This window comes from Equus caballus, chromosome 2 (assembly GCF_041296265.1).
Source record: "Equus caballus isolate H_3958 breed thoroughbred chromosome 2, TB-T2T, whole genome shotgun sequence".
NCBI classification, from domain to species: Eukaryota; Metazoa; Chordata; class Mammalia; order Perissodactyla; family Equidae; genus Equus; species Equus caballus.
Window position 1 is genome coordinate 56491688 of NC_091685.1, and position 17097 is coordinate 56508784.

A 17097-nucleotide genomic window follows, 5' to 3' on the forward strand; every position below is an offset into this window, starting at 1 on the left:
CAGAGACAGGAAGTAGATTAGTGGTTTCCAGGGTCTGGGGGCAGGGGAAATTGGGGCTGACTGCTTGTGAGAACAGAGTGTCTTTTTGGGGTGATGGAAATGTTTTGAAATTAGATAGTGGTGATGGTTGCAAAACAGCGAATATGCTGAAAACCACTGAACTGGACCGTTTCAAATGATGAATTTTACATTATGCGCATTATACCACAATTAAAAAATATATGGCTCTTTGAAAACTGCACACCTTGGCAAGGTGAAGGAATTGGCCGAGCACAGTGGGCAGAGACCCTGCCTCAAGGGACCTGGGAGCTCAGCCAGCTTAGGTGAGGGCGAGGGGCTCCGACCAACCTGCTGCCCAAGGGACCGACACGCCTCCTTCTGGGAGCTCTGGCCTCCCAGTGCAGGGCTCGCTCCTCCCTGGGACAGAGAGCGCTCAGGGTCACCAGCCCGCAGCCCAGGAGGCGGAGCCTAAAGCCCAGAGGCAGCTCTTCTCCAGGTGTGAGTCCAGGACCACCTGCATCGGAGCTAACTGGGGCCTTGTTAGAAGCAGACCCCCAGCCCCATCCCAGACGGACTGCACTGGATTTTTATTTTTAACAAGGTCTCCAGGTAATTCTTTTGTACACTAAAGTTTGAAAAACATCTTGAGCCAGAGTGCTTGTCAAACTCTAAAGGGCATACGAATCGCCTGGGATCTTATTAAAATGTAGGTGATTCTGACCATCAGTCTGGGGCAGGGCCTGAGACTCTGGTTCCTGCCAAGCTCTCGGGCCATGCTCCTGTGCTAGCGTGCGGATTCCACTTTGAGCAGCAAGGATTATAACAGTTTCTTAAACTCGGCCGCATATTGCCATCAATCACCCGGGAGGAAGCTTTAAAAACCCCTGAGACCTGGGTCTCACTCTGAGATTCTGAATTGGCCTGTGGGGTGGCCTAGGCATCAGAGTTAAAAATATTCCCCCAGCTGATTGTAAGACGCAGCCATAGCTGTAAACCACGGATGCAGAGGGAGACTGGCGTTCTTAGCAGGTATCCAGGTAGATTAAGACGTGGAGGTCCAGGGCGAGCCAAGGTCTCAGTAGACACGGGAACAATGCAGAGGGTGGAAACTGCTTCAGCTCCTGGCCTGTACACGCAGGAGCTACCTAGCCTCACTCCTGGAGTCGAGAGCGTGAACATGGTCATAGAATGACTGTCTCCAATCCAGCAGACGTGGGGAGCACTGCGCTCCTGCCAGTTTCCTGCCTCGATCCTCCACGGCTCAGAGCTTGGGCCTGAAAGTGGGGTCCGTCAGTGGGTCCAGCTCGAGGAAGCTATGTGGGCAGAGGCAGGGCCCAGGGCCCCTTCCCAACCCAGAATGTCCCACTCGGTGGAACCACCTCAACCCCAAGGGACCGCATTGCCAGGGAGGCGTTGGGGGCACACCATCAAGGTGCCATCTGTTTGACTCCTTCACCCCTGGTGGCCCCACAGTGTCCCTGGCAGAAGGCTGAGGAATGGGGACCTTCACATTCATCTAGGCTCGCATGGGGGGCTCCTGGCATTTAGGGAAAGACACGCACGCCAGGAGGAAGAAAGATGTGGAGAGCAGGATGCTGCTGGGGCGTTTGCCAGGAAGAAAGAGACAGATGTCAAAAGCAACACACAGCACATCGGCAGGATGGCGCCAAGCTGCAGGGAGCAGAAACACAGGCCGTATTTCAGTAGGAAATAAAAATGTGTCTGTAATTAATGATCCTCTAGGAACACACGGCCCTTATTAATGTAGCGATTTGCAGAAACATAACTCACTAGACGTCAGGCTTGAGTTGTCAGAATGGTTTTTCAGCTGGCGGAGGGTTCAGAGAGAGCGAGAAGTGGGGGAGGAGGAGGCGCAGATGATGGGCTCCCAGGGGCCCAGGGCTAGGGCGCCGGGAGCGGGCAGGGCTGGGCTGCGGCAGCCTCGTTGATCTGCTGGACCCCCAGGAGAAGCACCTGCTTCTCGCCTGCCTGCGCGCCCGCCTCAGCACGGCGCTTATGGAGACTGCCTGCACAGGCTACAGAGCCAGAGGCCCTTCACGTCCAGCCTCTTTCCCTTTGCTGGGTGACCTTAGCCGAGTTGCTTGATGTCTGTGTGCCTCAGTTTGCCCATCTGTAAAAAAGAGTATAAGGATTGTACCTACTCATGAAATTAAGCAAACTACTTTAGCACAGGGCCTGGCACATACTAAGTGCTAAATAAATAGATTTTAATTATTGTTGGCAGATTTCACCTGTGTAGAAACAGGAATGATGGTAGCAGCGTGGGGTGCAGTGAGGATTTCTGTGGCAACACCTTGCTAAGCTATTTCCCCAACCAGCGGTGTGAGAGAAAGAGTCTTGTGACAAAACAGGAAAGAGCAAAGCAGAAATGGCCTGTGTTCCATATAGCACACAAATAGGACCCGATGACAAAAATAATGACGCTACTAAACAGAGGAGCAGAGGTGCTGTGTGTCCTAAGCCAGCAACCAGCAGGCAGGGCCAGGCTGAACGGTGAAACTGAAAGGAAAAGGGACAGGGGACCAGGGACCAGCTTCCAGTCCTGACCTGCTTTACTATCTGCATGGCCTTGGGCTATTTGCTGTTTTGACAAGCATTTCCTCATCTGAAAAATAACTCACCAGATAATTTCAAAGGGCCTGTGTAGTCTAACTGTTTTTTTAAATTCTGTGGTTGAAAAGGGAGAACAGCATACAGGCTGGGTAAATTTGGAGACTGGATCAGGAGAAAATGAGACTGTCCACCGAAATTCCCATGTGCTCCTGGGCAAACCCGTGGGTCTGGGGCACAGATGCTCACCTCCGCAGTCCAGACGTGGCCTCGCTATGTGCATGTGAACTGGCCCTCCACCCTGCTCCTGACCTGCCCTCCCAGAAAGTCCTGGAGAAGGGGTCACATTCCCAAGTCCTGCCTTTCCTGAGCTCCATTCAGGGGCCCATGTGGTCCCAAATGGCACCAAATTGGACCTTTTCTCCACAAATTTTAATTTCTCTCTTTGGTATCATCAGATGCTCTCACTGGCTCCATCCCTTCAGTTTATTAGCACATTCAAGTCTGTCTTATCCTAAGACAAATAAACAGAGAAACATTCCTTGGTTTTGCTTCTCTATCCCTGGATTCTGTCAGATCTCCATCCTTTCCCTGGCAGGCAAGGATCTCGAAAAATAATTGGCACAAGGTATCTCCATTCCTCATTTCCCAATCGCTTTCCAAGCCATCACTCTGGGTTCAATCACTACCATTCCATGGAAACCACTCTGATCACATCCACCATCTACATCCCTATTGCCAGCTCCAAGGAGCCTTTTCTATTATTTATCTTAATCCTCCTCTGAGTTTGAAAGGTTGGCCACTCCCATCTTTTTAGAACGTACCTCCTTTGGTTTGCATGGGGCAGGTGCCTCCTATCTCTTCTCCTGCTTCTCTGGTTGGTTGTGATTGCTGGACCCTCCCCCCGCACCCACACTTTAATTGCTCATATTGTCTAGGATGCTGCACTTGCCCACCTTCTCTTCTCATTTTACATCCTCTTTTTACAAGACATTAATCATGCCCATGGTTTTCACTAACATCTAGTTACTTATGGTTTCCAAGTCCTTATTTCCATCCAAGACCACTCTCCTAAGATATAAAACCTGCAAAAGATAAATCCGCACACTCCACATCTGTGTATGAATTTCCCATAGATATCACAAACTCAATATTTCCTGGAAAACCATCTCATCATTATCACCCCCACTCCCACACTCAGCTTTCTCTTTCTCTTGTGTTCCCTGTATTTGATGGATTACACCCCAACATCCACACCGTCCCTCAAGGCCAAGAACTGTGCATCACTCATAACCCCTCCACCCACCTTGTCCCCAACCGTTTCCAAGCCCTGCAGATTTACCTCTGAAATATCTCATCTGTGAGTTCTCTCCCCAGTCCACACCTCCTGCCTTAGTTCAAGCAAATCTCTCACCTGGATGTGTCAATGGTCTCCTAACTGGACTTGTTGTCTCTTGATACCTCCAATCCGTCTGCCTCACACCACAGTGATTGCCCTGCAGATCTAGTCATACCTTTTTCTGCACTGATTGCCCCTTATTGACTTTCCTCACCTGTAAGGTCAATGCCATCACCCTGGCGTATCAGACTCCCCATCTGAGCCACCCTGCTCCTTTCCTCTGGCCCCATCACACTTGCTGAATGACTTTGAATTCTCAAGGACACTGGGCAATTTCGTGTCTCCAGGACCTCTTTCCAGAATACTCTTAATCCCTTGTCTGCTGGGAGGCTAGGTGTGGGGCTAGTTACTTACCTTTTCTTCTTTCACTCTTTTCTGGATGTGGCCTTTCTGCTTTATGTAATCTGTCAGCCACTCTCTCATCCAGCCAGACGCCCCTCCTGGACCTCCTTTCCTGCCATGGCTTGCTCCTGATGACATCCTAGTGAGACATTAGCTCTCAGAAAATGCCAGAGATTTCTTGAGGGGAAATGATCAACGAGTAGTATGTGGAGACATTGTTCCTCAGTGTTTCTTCTCTTTAAAATTATATTCATCAGGCAGCGTTTGTATTTATTTCTCTTAGACAGAGGAAAACTAACTAATCCATGATGAATCTATACATAAGTAATATAACTGATTTTTATAGGTAAAAACAAAATATCAAGGTTGTAGTATTATCTTTTAATTGGTAATACTTTAGGAAAGACAGGGCACAGAGCTGGACTACAGGTCCTGGCGGCAGCTCCCAGAACTGCTCAGAGCAGGGATCTTGGACTCGTGCTCCCTGGAGAGCCTCTGTCAGCAGTAGGGAGCAGCAGGCCGTGGACGCTAAGGAGCCACCCAGCCAGAGCAGGCAGCCGTGCTCCCCTCCAGATAGGAGCTTCCACGCCAACTCTGTGTTCCAGCTTTTCTAAGAATTCAAAAGAAGTTAGATATTTGATTTGCTCTTCTTTTTTCCTTGTTTTCCTGTTTGTAAATTAGGCACTTAGATTATTGAGTTGAGACCTTTCCTCTCTTCTAACTTATGCAAATAAGCCTATACATTTTCCTCTAAGCCCTGTTTTAGCTGCATTTCATAAACTTCAATATGTCACATTCCCTTCTCCATCAATTCAAAATTTTCCTAATTTCCCTTTCTATTCAAAATTCAAAAATTTTCTAATTTCCCTCTTTGATCCATAAGTTATTAAGAAGCTAATTTGTTTAATTTCAAAATATTTGCTGATGTAACAAATTTCTTTTGTTTTTTTATTTTTAATTTAATTCTGTTGTGGACAGAGAACATAACTTTGAATAATTTCAATCTCTTTGTATTGATTGGGACTTTTTTAAGGCCTAACATATGGCCTTTCCTGAACAATGTTCCATGTGCTCTTGGCAGAATGCACATTCTTCTCTTTGAGGTGTTATTTTCCATAAATATCAATTAGGTCATGTTGGTTGATAGTATTGTTCAAGTATTCTATATCCTGGCTGACTTTCTGTCTAGCTGTTTTCTCAAATATTGTAAGTGTGGGACTGAAATCTCCAACTATAATTGTCTACTACTTCTATCAATTCTGTCAGTTTTATATTAATATATTTTTAACTTTTTTATTGTGTGTATACATTTTATGGTGTGTATACATTTTAACTATTACAGCTTCCTGATACATTGGCCCTTTTGTTATTATGAAATGTCCATCTTGTTCTTTAACATATTTAAAATCTACTTTGATAATAATACAGCCACTCCAGCTCTCATATGGCTACTATTTGCATGCTAAGTCTTTTCCATCCTATTAATTTCAACTAGTTATTTTTTTGAATCTGAAATGTTTTTCTGATGGATAGCATATAGTTGAATCTCGTTTTGGTTTTTTTTCTCCAGTCTGACAATTTTTGCCTTTTCATTGGACTGTATAGTCCATCCAAATCTAATGTAGTTGTTATGTTTGGATTTATACCTGCCATCTTGCTATTTGTTTTCCATCTATCTCATGTCTTTTTCCCTCTATTTTCACTTTATAGCCTTCTTTTGTTTTAAGCAAAAATTTGCTAATTCCTCTTTTGCCTTTAATTCCTTCGCTTTAACTATGTTTTTTTAATGATATATTTTCATTTATTTTCTCAGTGGTTGTTCTATGAATTATAATATGCATCTTAACATGACATACTTCAGATTACTACTGACTTAATTCTAGTAAAATATAGCAACTTTGCTTCAGCATAGCTCCATTTCCTCCTCCTCTTCTGTGCTATTATTTTTGTATGTATTACATCTATATATTAAAACCCAAAATATAGTGTTATAAGCATGCCTTTATGAAATCATCTGTCTGTTAAGGAAATTAACAGAAGAAAAGTAAAGGAAAATATATTTGTATTTTCTTTTATATTTGTCCGCATATTTATCATTTCTGGCTGTTCTTTGCTCCTGTGGATTTTAGTTGTCATTAGAGTCATTTTCCTACTTTCAGGACCCTTGTAATGCAGCTCTCCTGCTCTCAGTCCTTGCATTCTGGGGATGTTTTTATTTCACATTCAGTTTTGAGGTATACTTTTGCTGGGTATAGAGCTCTCCATTAACAATATTTTTCCCAGCACGTAGAATATGTCATTCTGCTGCCTTCTGTCCTATGTTGTTTCTACTGAGAAGTCATAAATTAGCCATCCTGCTGTTCCCGTTTGTGATGAGTCACTCTCTGTGGCTTTCAAGATTTTCTCTTTGACCTTGGCTTTCAACAGCTTGACTATGATGTGTTTAGGTGTTTGTCTCTCTGGGCTTATCTTCCTTGGAGTTCCTTGAATAGGAAATTCAAGGATGATCAGTATATTTAATGCCTTTCACCAAATTTGGGGAGTTTTTGTCCATTATTTCTTCACATATTTTTTAGTCCTTGTATCTCCTTCTCCTCGCCTTCTGAGACTCCCGTTACACATATCTTGGTATGTTTAATGTTGTCTCACAGGTCTCTAGGGCTCTGCTCATTTTTCTGCTGCTTTTTTTTTTTTCCAACCCTTAGATTGCATAATTTCTACTAACGTATGTTCAAGTCCACTGATTCTTTCTTATGCCATCACAAGTCTACTATTGAGCCCATGGAGTGAATTTTTAATTTCAGTTATTATACTCATCAACTCCAGAATTTCCATTTGTCCTTTTTTAAAAGTTTTTCTTTTTTGAGATTCTTTTTGTTGAATCATTGTTATCATTTTTTCCTTCAACTTTTCAAAACATTTATAAAAGCTGCTTTGAAGTTTTTGTTAAATATCTTATCTGGACCTACTTCAAGTTTGTGTCTATTGTACATATTGTTTTGTTTTGATTTGTTCTGTTTTCTTAAGTGTGGGTCACACCTTCTGTTGAATACTGGATATATTTAGTAAATATATTGTAGCACCTCTTGTCAGACTCTGACACCCCACTCTGGGAAACAGAAGCTCCCCACCAAGCCTGGCATATATCCTTACCTGGTTTTGCTGTGTCTATGGATTTGGGACTGAATTCTTCAATAAAGGAAGGGGTTAGAAGGAATAGGAAAGGAGAATAGGAAGGAGATGAACCTCTTTACCTCTTTGAGCCTCAGTTCCCCATTTATAAAACAGAAAAAATAACTCTGTCACAGGTTGTTGTTAGGGTCCAACAAGATGATATATAATGACAACATTTTACGAACTCAAAAACATTACACAAACACGAGGGAATAATATTATATTAATATTATTTTATCATTGTTTTCTTTCTTCAGCAGTCAGACAATTAACTTCAAATGTACTGTCTGGGAAAAGAGTCAGGAATAAGAAAAAAGTCAGGAGCAAGCACCTACAAGAACTATGTCTTTGACAAAGAGAAAATCACAGGAAGAGAGAAAAAGAGAAGAAAAAAAACAGAGAGAAAAGGAAACTAAAGGGAAAGAGAGGAGGAAGAAAGAGAAAAGAATCACCTTCACACTTCTTCTCTTTATCTCTCCAGAAACATGACCCAAGTCATTATTAGTGTTGGTAACCTTTAGTACAAGTTTTAAAGATCCCACAGGGCCTAGCCATCTATTTATTCTTGTTCTAGAAATCAGACCCCCTGAGAGGCCAGTGCCGGTACCTGGCAGAGAGAGGAGAAACCTCCGCTCTAGCTGCTAGGTAATGGGGAAAGTGGAAGCATATGCAGAAAACGGGTTTCCTTAGTGCACGTCCCTCCCCTCCCACTCCGCCCCTGCTCCCTTACTTCCTTCGCTCGCCACATCCCTGCTGGGCCCTGGCCACATTGCTTTGGGCCAAAGGTAGCAGTAGTCTGGCCAGAATCCAAGGAGATCCAAGATGAAACAGAAATATCAGCCTCCTGACCTGCTGGGGAGCTGCAGGATGGAGTCACTGTGTGGAGATGAGGGCAAGACAAGAAAGCGATACTTCCTGTGTGTTGGGGCGGCTTCTCTTAGCTTGCAATCTTGTCTCAGTAATGGCTCCTAGCAATTATTAGCTCTCCAACTTTTGGAGAGCACATTCATATTTATTATTTGTGTTTGTTCATGAGTAATATTCCTGGAAATCCCCAGCTGTCTACAATAATTTCATTTTGAATATTTGAGTTGTTGTCTTTATACTCTAAAAACAAATTATATGAAATGTATATTTCATATAACTGGACAATCACTTTCATATTGAGTCTGGCACATCATTTTGATGCCCAAGCTTAAATTTGTGTTAATAATCATGAATAAGAAATACTGTGCTAATTGTTCTGAACTAAAGAGAAAAGAATGCTTAATTACTGAATAGAGGCCAAATACTGTCACTTAGAAGAGCTGACATTAGACAGCCAGTACCATTGCAAGCAACAATTAATTTTCATTTTATAAAAATCCATCCCATTTAGTTAATTTTGCTTATTTGAACTTTATTAGTTTTGTGGTTTTGTTTGTATTTACTTACAAATTTGATTTGCTTTTTTTTTTTTTTAAAGATTGGCGCCTGGGCTAACAACTGTTGCCAATCTTTTTTTTTTTTTCTTCCTGCTTTTATCTCCCCAAACCCCCCCTGTACACAGTTGTATATCTTAGTTGCACATCCTTCTAGCTTGGGATGTGGGACACCGCCTCAACGTGGTCTGACGAGTGGTGCCATGTCCGCGCCCAGGATCCGAACCCTGGGTCGCCACAACGGAGCACGCAAACTTAACCACTCGGCCACGGAGCCAGCCCCTGATTTGCTTTTATAGTGATATGAGAAGCGAAAGGATAAGGAGTTTATGACTAGTTTTCTGTTTGTAAATATGTAAGTAGAGATAAAATAAAAAATTCTTTAAGGTAACAATGTTGGGGGGAGTACAAAAGTATTTTTTCTTTTAAGAGGCTTATATTTATTACTAAAATTTGGGAGTGGGGAGTGTGTATCATTTCCTTGCTCATCCCTACAGCCCAGCAAGAAAAGTAAGCAGGGAAGATATGCTTATTGATTGACGCCAACGTCCAGAGATGCTGACTGACAAGTCCGAGATGGCACGACAAGTGCAGGATTATTAGCCAGGGATTGGACTCCAGGCCAACCTGCCCTTTGTATCACGCAGGCTTCTTTCTTGGTGGAGGTCATGGAATCACAGAATCTGGGCATAAGAGGAACTCTAGGGCCATTTCGTCCTGCCCTAACACAGTGTAGGAACCTTCCCTACACTATTTCTAGCAGGTGGTCTGTAAGCCTTTGCTTAGAAAGCAACAGAGACAAGAACATAACGACGCTACCATGGAGCCTTTTCCACACAGTGACGTTATGTAGCAAAAAGGGCACAGAAAATGTAGTCACAGGTACAGAGTTGGGGTCACAATTCTGCCACCAGCAATGAGTAAGTATAGATAGCGTTATTACGAGTGCTGTTCTAATTTATCCCTCACAATAACCCTACTACTATCTATTGGTTAATTAATTTGGCGCTATTATCATCCACATTTTACAGATGAGGAAACTGAGGCACGGAAAGGGAAAGTGGTTTTCCCAGGCTCTGTAGTTAAGTGGCCAGTGGAGCTAGAATGCAAACCCAGGCCGTCTGATTCAGCAGCCTGTGGCCATGGTGGCCATGAGCACATGCTCTCAGCTCTCCTGCTTGGAAAGAATTACTGATGGTGACCCCAGAGTCCCCACCTAGGCAGTGACTGAGAGAGGCAGGGACCCTAACCCAGGCCCGTTCTCAGGAGACACGGGACTCTTAGGATGGGTGACTTTACCTCAAAGACGTCCTTAGCCCAGGCGAAACTTTCTTAGAAATGCGCTCGGTCTGAGACTCTTACCATGCAGTTCTCCTCCCTTCCCCGTTCCTTTCCCCTTTGCAGGGGAAAGACCTTGTTGTGGCCGAGTAACATCTGCCGAGGACGTCCACTTCCTAATCCTCAGAGCCCGTGAATAGGTTACTTATATGGTGGAAGGAACTCTGCATGTGGGAGTAAGTTAAGGATTTTGAGATAGGAGATTATCCTAGATTGTCACAAAGGGATGTATGAAATCACCCTTATAAGAGAGACACAGGAGGATCAGAGAAGGGGATGTGACAAGGGGAGCAGAAGCCAGAGTGACGTGATTGTGGCTCTGAAGAGAGAGGGCCATGAGCCGAGGAATGCAGGCAGCCTCTAGAAGCTGGAAAAGGCAGGGACGGATTCTCTCCTGGAGCCTCCAGAAGGAGCCAGCCCTGCGGACGCCTTAGCCAGGGAGACTTCCTGACCTCCAGAACTGTAATAAGCAATTTTGTATTGTTCTAAGCCACTAAGTTTGTGGTAATTTGTTACAGCAGCATAGGAAACTAATACAGACCTCCACCACGGTCTGATGGCTCCTTCCACCTCTTCCAGTTTCCTCCCCTTTTCCCCTGACAGGTGTTTCCCCTCACCTGTCTCTCGCACATCTCATCTTGTCTTGGCATCTGCTTTTAGGGGGATCCAAACTAACACAGGTGGTACTGAGAGTGAGGTCTGAGAAGACAGGCAGTAAGGTGGGGACCCTGCACTGGTCCACTCCCCCACCCTGAGTAGTAAGCAATACAAGGATAGGCGGTAGCAAAGGGGGCACCCAATTTCTATAAATGCTGCTGATGCTGAGCTGGGAGAACATCTCAATGCAGGGAACATTCTTGCAGGTGGGAGAATGTTCTGGTAGAGGAGAACACCATTACACAAACAACGAATCAAGCATTTGAAAATATGGGAGAACTGTCAGAGAAAATGGAGGTGGCTGGGTACTGATAAGTTGTGTTGATGTCCTGCGAAGGGATAATGAGAAGCAAATAGTTAATGGTCCTGTGTGCAAGTTTACCAAAAAAACCCTATATTCTGTAGTGGAGGAGCACACACTGAATCCTCTGACAAGGCAGATCTGTCACATTAAGATCAGGGCATTGGTGGGGAAAATCTGGGACCCTGAAACATCTGGATAGGTGCCCCTGCGGATGTTAGCTCTGTGCGCTCCCCTGAACCCTCAGAGCTTGCAGAGGGCCCACTTTTCCCCAGCGAGAGCTAGCACTTTCACGCTGAAGAAAGATGCTGTAATGGACTCCCTCCCACAAGGCGGCAAGTGCCCCAGGAGCTGCCTCCACGTCCTTTCCTGGCCTCTAGGTACCTAGGATTAATCTCAACATAAGACTCTTGCTACAGAAATGCTGAGTGTAAGAAGGGAGGAAAAAGACTATACACCGAAAGTGTTCCAAGAATTATCTGGCAGGAGCCAGCAGGAACCAGGGGAGAACAACTAAGGCTGGATTTTGAGGGTGCTTTATCGAGGGGCCAGAATATAAGGTTAAATAAGAAAGAATTCACTGATTTGGGGTGCTTTCTTGGCAGACAAGATTTAACACCTAGCAAGAACCCATGGGATGGGACAAGCTTATTGCTGGGTAGGGAGCAGTTCTTAGAATGCTACAAAATGAGAGAGCCCACACTGGTAAAGTAGAAATAGCTGAGTTGTCCTAGCAGCAGATGGAGGAAGAAAGGAAGAGGCTGAGGAAAACGGACCTGCTAGAATGGATACGTTATGTGAGGCCAGAAGACCCACCAGAGGACTGCAGTCCACAGAAGAGCCTAAAGGGCAGCCAAGGGAGCTTGACTCACAGACAGCTGTGGAAATGGCTGATAGAGTATGGTGTCCTTAGAAGCAAAAGAGACAGGCAGCCAACAAGGATGCTGCTTAGCATCAATAACCCCAAAAATGGCAACAATGGAGGGGGAGGAGGAGGCTGAGGCTGAGGGTGGTCATTTTAATATGAAGTCACAATCCATTACTCGGTTCCCGAACCTGAGCCAATATTCAGATCCAAAACCCGTTGACTGAGGAGGACGGGCCCTGTAGTACTCTGACAAGTATATACGGTGATGACGCCCCCAGTCCCTTTCTAAAGGGACCTATGGCCATTTATCTGGGTGACTGTACACTGGAGAAAGGGGAAAACAAGGTATTGTAAAGATTATTAGACACAGGGTCTGAGTTAACATTGATATTCAAAGACTCAAAGCATTAACCATTCCTCCTGGTAGAGTGAGGGCTTCAAGGGGCCAAGGAATATATGGAGTCGTGGTTGAAGTCTGACTCCAGAAGGGTCCCCTGAGTCGATGGACCCATCTAGTAGTCATCTTCTGCCCGTGAGTGTGTATCTGGAACTGATATAGTTGGCATTTGAAACAACCTCCGTCCTGGGTCATTATCATAGTGGGGAAGCCAAGTGAAACTCTGAACTGCCCTCCATTGGCCACAATAGTAAATCAAAATAATACTTCATGAAAATCAAAAACAAAGCTGGAGGCATCACACTTCCTGATTTAGAAATATATTACAAAGCTACAGTAATCAAAACAGTATGATACTGGCATAAAGAGAGACATTGACAACCGGAACAGAATAGAAAGACCAGAAATAAATCTCTGCATATATAGTCAACTGATCTCAACAAGGGTGCCAAGAATACAATAGGGAAAGGATCATCTCTTCAACAAATTGAAAAACTGGATGGTCACATGCAGAAGAATGAAATTGGACCCTTACCTTATACTGTACACAAAAATCAGCTCACAATGGATTAAAGACTTAAGTGATATGTAACTGTAAAATTCCTAGAAAAAAACATAAGGAAAAGCTTCATGACATTGGTCTTGGCAATGATTTAATGGATGTGACACCAAAAGCACAGGCAACAAAAGCAAAATCAGACAAGTGGGACTACATCAAACTAGAAAGCTTCTGCACAGCAAAGGAAGCCATCAATAAAGTGAAAAGCAGCCTTCGAAATGAGAGGAGGCATTTGCAAACCATATAATTGATAGGGGCTAATTTCCAAAATATATAAGGAAGTCCTACAACTCAGTAGCACAAGTTAAAAAAATAAATAATAGGCAAAGGACCCAAATAGACATTTTTCAAAAGAAGACACATGAATGGCCAAAAAGTGTACGAAAATGTGCTCAACTCCACTCAACATCAGGGAAATGCAAATAAGAACCACAATGACATATCACCTTACACCTGTTAGGATGGCTATTATCAAAAAAAAAAAAAAAAAAAGAAGGAAAGAAGAGAAAAAGAAGAAAGAAAGAAAGAAAAGAAAACAAGTATTGGCAAGGATGAGAAACGGGAACCCTTATACACTGTTGGGTGGGAATGCAAAATGGTGCAGCCACTATGGAAAACAGTATGGAGATTCCTCAAAAAGTTAAAAATAGAACTACCATATGATTCAGCTATCCCACTTCTATCCAAAAGATTTGAAATTGGGATCTCAAAGAGATATTAGCGTACCCATGTTCATGGCAGTACTATTCACAACAGCCTAGATGTGGAAACAACCTCAGTGTCCATCAAAGGATGAATGGATAAAGAAAATGTGATAGACACATACAGTGGAATGTTATTTAGCTGTAAAAAGAAAGAAATCCTGCCATATGCAGCAGCATGGATGAACGTTGAGGACATCCATCACCCAAGTGAAATGAGCCAGTCACAGAAGGATAAATACTGCATTATTCAACTTATATGAGATACCTAAAATAGACAAACTCATAGAACCAAAGAATAGACATGTCATTCCAAAGCCTTGGGGGAGGGAGAAATGGGGAGTTGCTAATAAATGTGTATAAAATTTCAGTTATGCAAGATGAATGAGTTCTACAGGTCTGGTATACAATATTACACCTATAGATAACAATACCATATTGTATACTTAAAGATCTGTTAGGATAAGAGATCTCATGTTAAGTGTTCTTATTGTTTAAAAAGCAATATTGCATTCCAGATCCAATGACAGAGATTGGTGCCATCGTCAAAGGCATAAGGAATGTATGGAGAGCGGCCCTTGTCTACGATACCTCCATTGATTGGCCGGTCTGGGCACTGCAGAAACTGCATGGATCCTGGAGAATGACTGCAAACTAATGCAGGCTTAACTCAATTGTAGCCTTAATCATAGCCGCTGGGCTAGACATAGTATTTTTATTAGTGCAGATTAATAAGGCTTTAGGAGCATGGTATGTGGCCATTGATTTTGGAGATGTGTTCTTTTCCACTCTCACCAGAAAAGAGAATCAGACAGTTTGCATTCACATAGGATGGACAATAATTATTATTTATGGTTTTGCCAGAGCCATGTTGGTTCTCCTCCCATTTTCCATAGTATTATCCAAAGATATCTGGACTGCCTGGACACTCCACAGAGTACTACACTTACCCATTACATTGATGACATCAGGCTGATTGAACAAGATGACAAGAGTTAGTCTGCTACAAGCCTTGGTAAGCACGTGCTCCAGATGGGGGTAGATAAGCCTGACGAAGATTCAGGGGTCTACCACTTTAGTGGTAGGATGTCCAGTTTTTAGGGTGTCCAATGGTCAGAGATGTTCCACAATATCCCTTCCAAAGTAAGAGACAAATTACTAAATCTTACATCTCGATCACAAGAAGGAAGCATGGTACCTGATGGGCTTCTTGAGTTCTGGAGGCAGCACATTCTTCACCTTGGGATCCTGGTCCAACTAGTATACTGAATAATATGGACAGATACCAGCTCCAAATGGGACCAGGAGCAGGAAAGGGCCCAGTGGCAGTTGCAGGCTACAGTCAAGCAGCCTTGCTACTTGGGCCATATGATCTGGAAGATTCTATGCTGTTGGAGGTGTCAGTGATAGGAAAAGACCCAGGATGGAGCTTTTGGAAAACCCCAGTTAGAGAAGGACATCACAGGCTCTTGAGATTCTGGAACAAGGCCATGGCACCCACAACAGAGAATTATATACCTTTTGAGAAATAGTTCTTGGCATGATACTAGGCCTTGGTCAAGAAAGAACACTTGACCGTGGGGTACAAAGGGACCATGTATCCTCTAGAACTGCCCATTGTGAGCTGGGCTCTGTCAGACCTGCCAAGTCATAAAGTCAGACATGCCCAGCAGCAGTCGTCATATGTTGGAAACGCTACTTCTGGATCAAGTGAGCAGGATCAGAGGGTCCAAGTTAGCTGGGTGAGCAGGTGGCCCAGAACCCCACGTCAGCAGCCAGAATTGCACCAGCCTGTCCCGTAGCTCACACCTAAAGCCACATGAGGATCCACTATGACCAGCTGAAGGAGGGAAAAGCCTGAGCTTGGCTTATGGATGAGTTGGTTTGGCACATGTGTGCAAGCCAAAAATGGACAATGGCCACATTACAGCCTCATTTATGGGTGGCCTAAAAAACGGTGAAGAAGGAAATTTTTCCCAGTGTGTGGATATGTGAGCAGTGTACCTGGTCATCTATTTTGTGTAGAAGGAGAATCAACCCAAAGTGAGAATATATAGAGATTACTGGGCAGTGGCCAATGGGCAGGGCATCTGGTCAGGATTCTGAAGGAGAAAAGACTACAAGATCAATGACAAGGAGGTCTGAGGTAAAGACACATGGATGAACACATCAGGAGTGGGCACAAAGTGTGAGTATTTTTGTATCACAAATTAATGCCCACCAGAAAGACCCCACCACAGAAGAGGCACTGACTACATAAACAGACAAAATAAATGACTGAGTCATTTTCCATTGGCTGGGCTTCATCACTGGCCATCTTGGGAACTGGCCTGATGAGCACATGAATGGAGTAGCCACAGTGGCAGACACAGAGGCTACATAGGGGTCCAACAGTATGGACTCCCCTTATCAAAGCTGATCTAGATATTGCGGCTTTGAACAGAGACCAGTGCTGAACCCCTGAGACAGCATTACTCCTCAAGGAGACCAATCGGCCACTTGGTGGTAAGTTGACTATGCAGAGCCCCATGCATCCTGAAAGGGCCAGCGGTTCTTCCTCATACAAATGATCCCTGCTTTAGGGGTGGGTTTGCCTTGGCTGCTCTCGGAGCTGCAGCCAGCATCACTATCCCAGGGCTTATGGACATCTGATCCATAGGCATAGAGTCCCATGTAGCTAACATCCAACCAGGAGAGCCCTTTCACAGCAAGCAGTGGGAGTAGGCCTATAATCATCCCCAAACACCTGGCTTTATAAAATGCTGGAATGGCCTTCTAAAGATATAGCTTACAGAGGGCCTACAATGGAGAAAAGAAAGTCTCTTCAACAAATGGTGCTGGGAAAACTGGAGAGCCACATGCAAAAGATTGAAAATTGACCATTCTTTTTCACCACACACCAAAATAAACTCAAAATGGATCAAAGACCTAAAGATTAGGCCTGAGACAATAAGTCTTTTGGAAGAGAATATAGGCAGTACACTCTTTGACATCAGTTTCAAAAGAATCTTTTCGGACACTGTAACTCCTCAGTTGAGGGGAACAATAGAAAGAATAAACAAATGGGACTTCATCAGACTAAAGAGCTTCTTCAAGGCAAGGGAAAACAGAATTGAAACAAAAAAACAGCTCACTAATTGGGAAAAAATATTTACAAGCCACTTATCCGACAAAGGGTTAATCTCCATAATATACAAAGAACTCACACTGCTTAACAACAAAAAAACAAACAACCCGATCAAAAAATGGGCAGAGGACATGAACAGACATTTCTCAAAAGAAGATATAAGTATGGCCAATAGACACATGAAAAGATGTTCATCATCGCTAATCATCAGGGAAATGCAAATCAAAACTACACTAAGATAT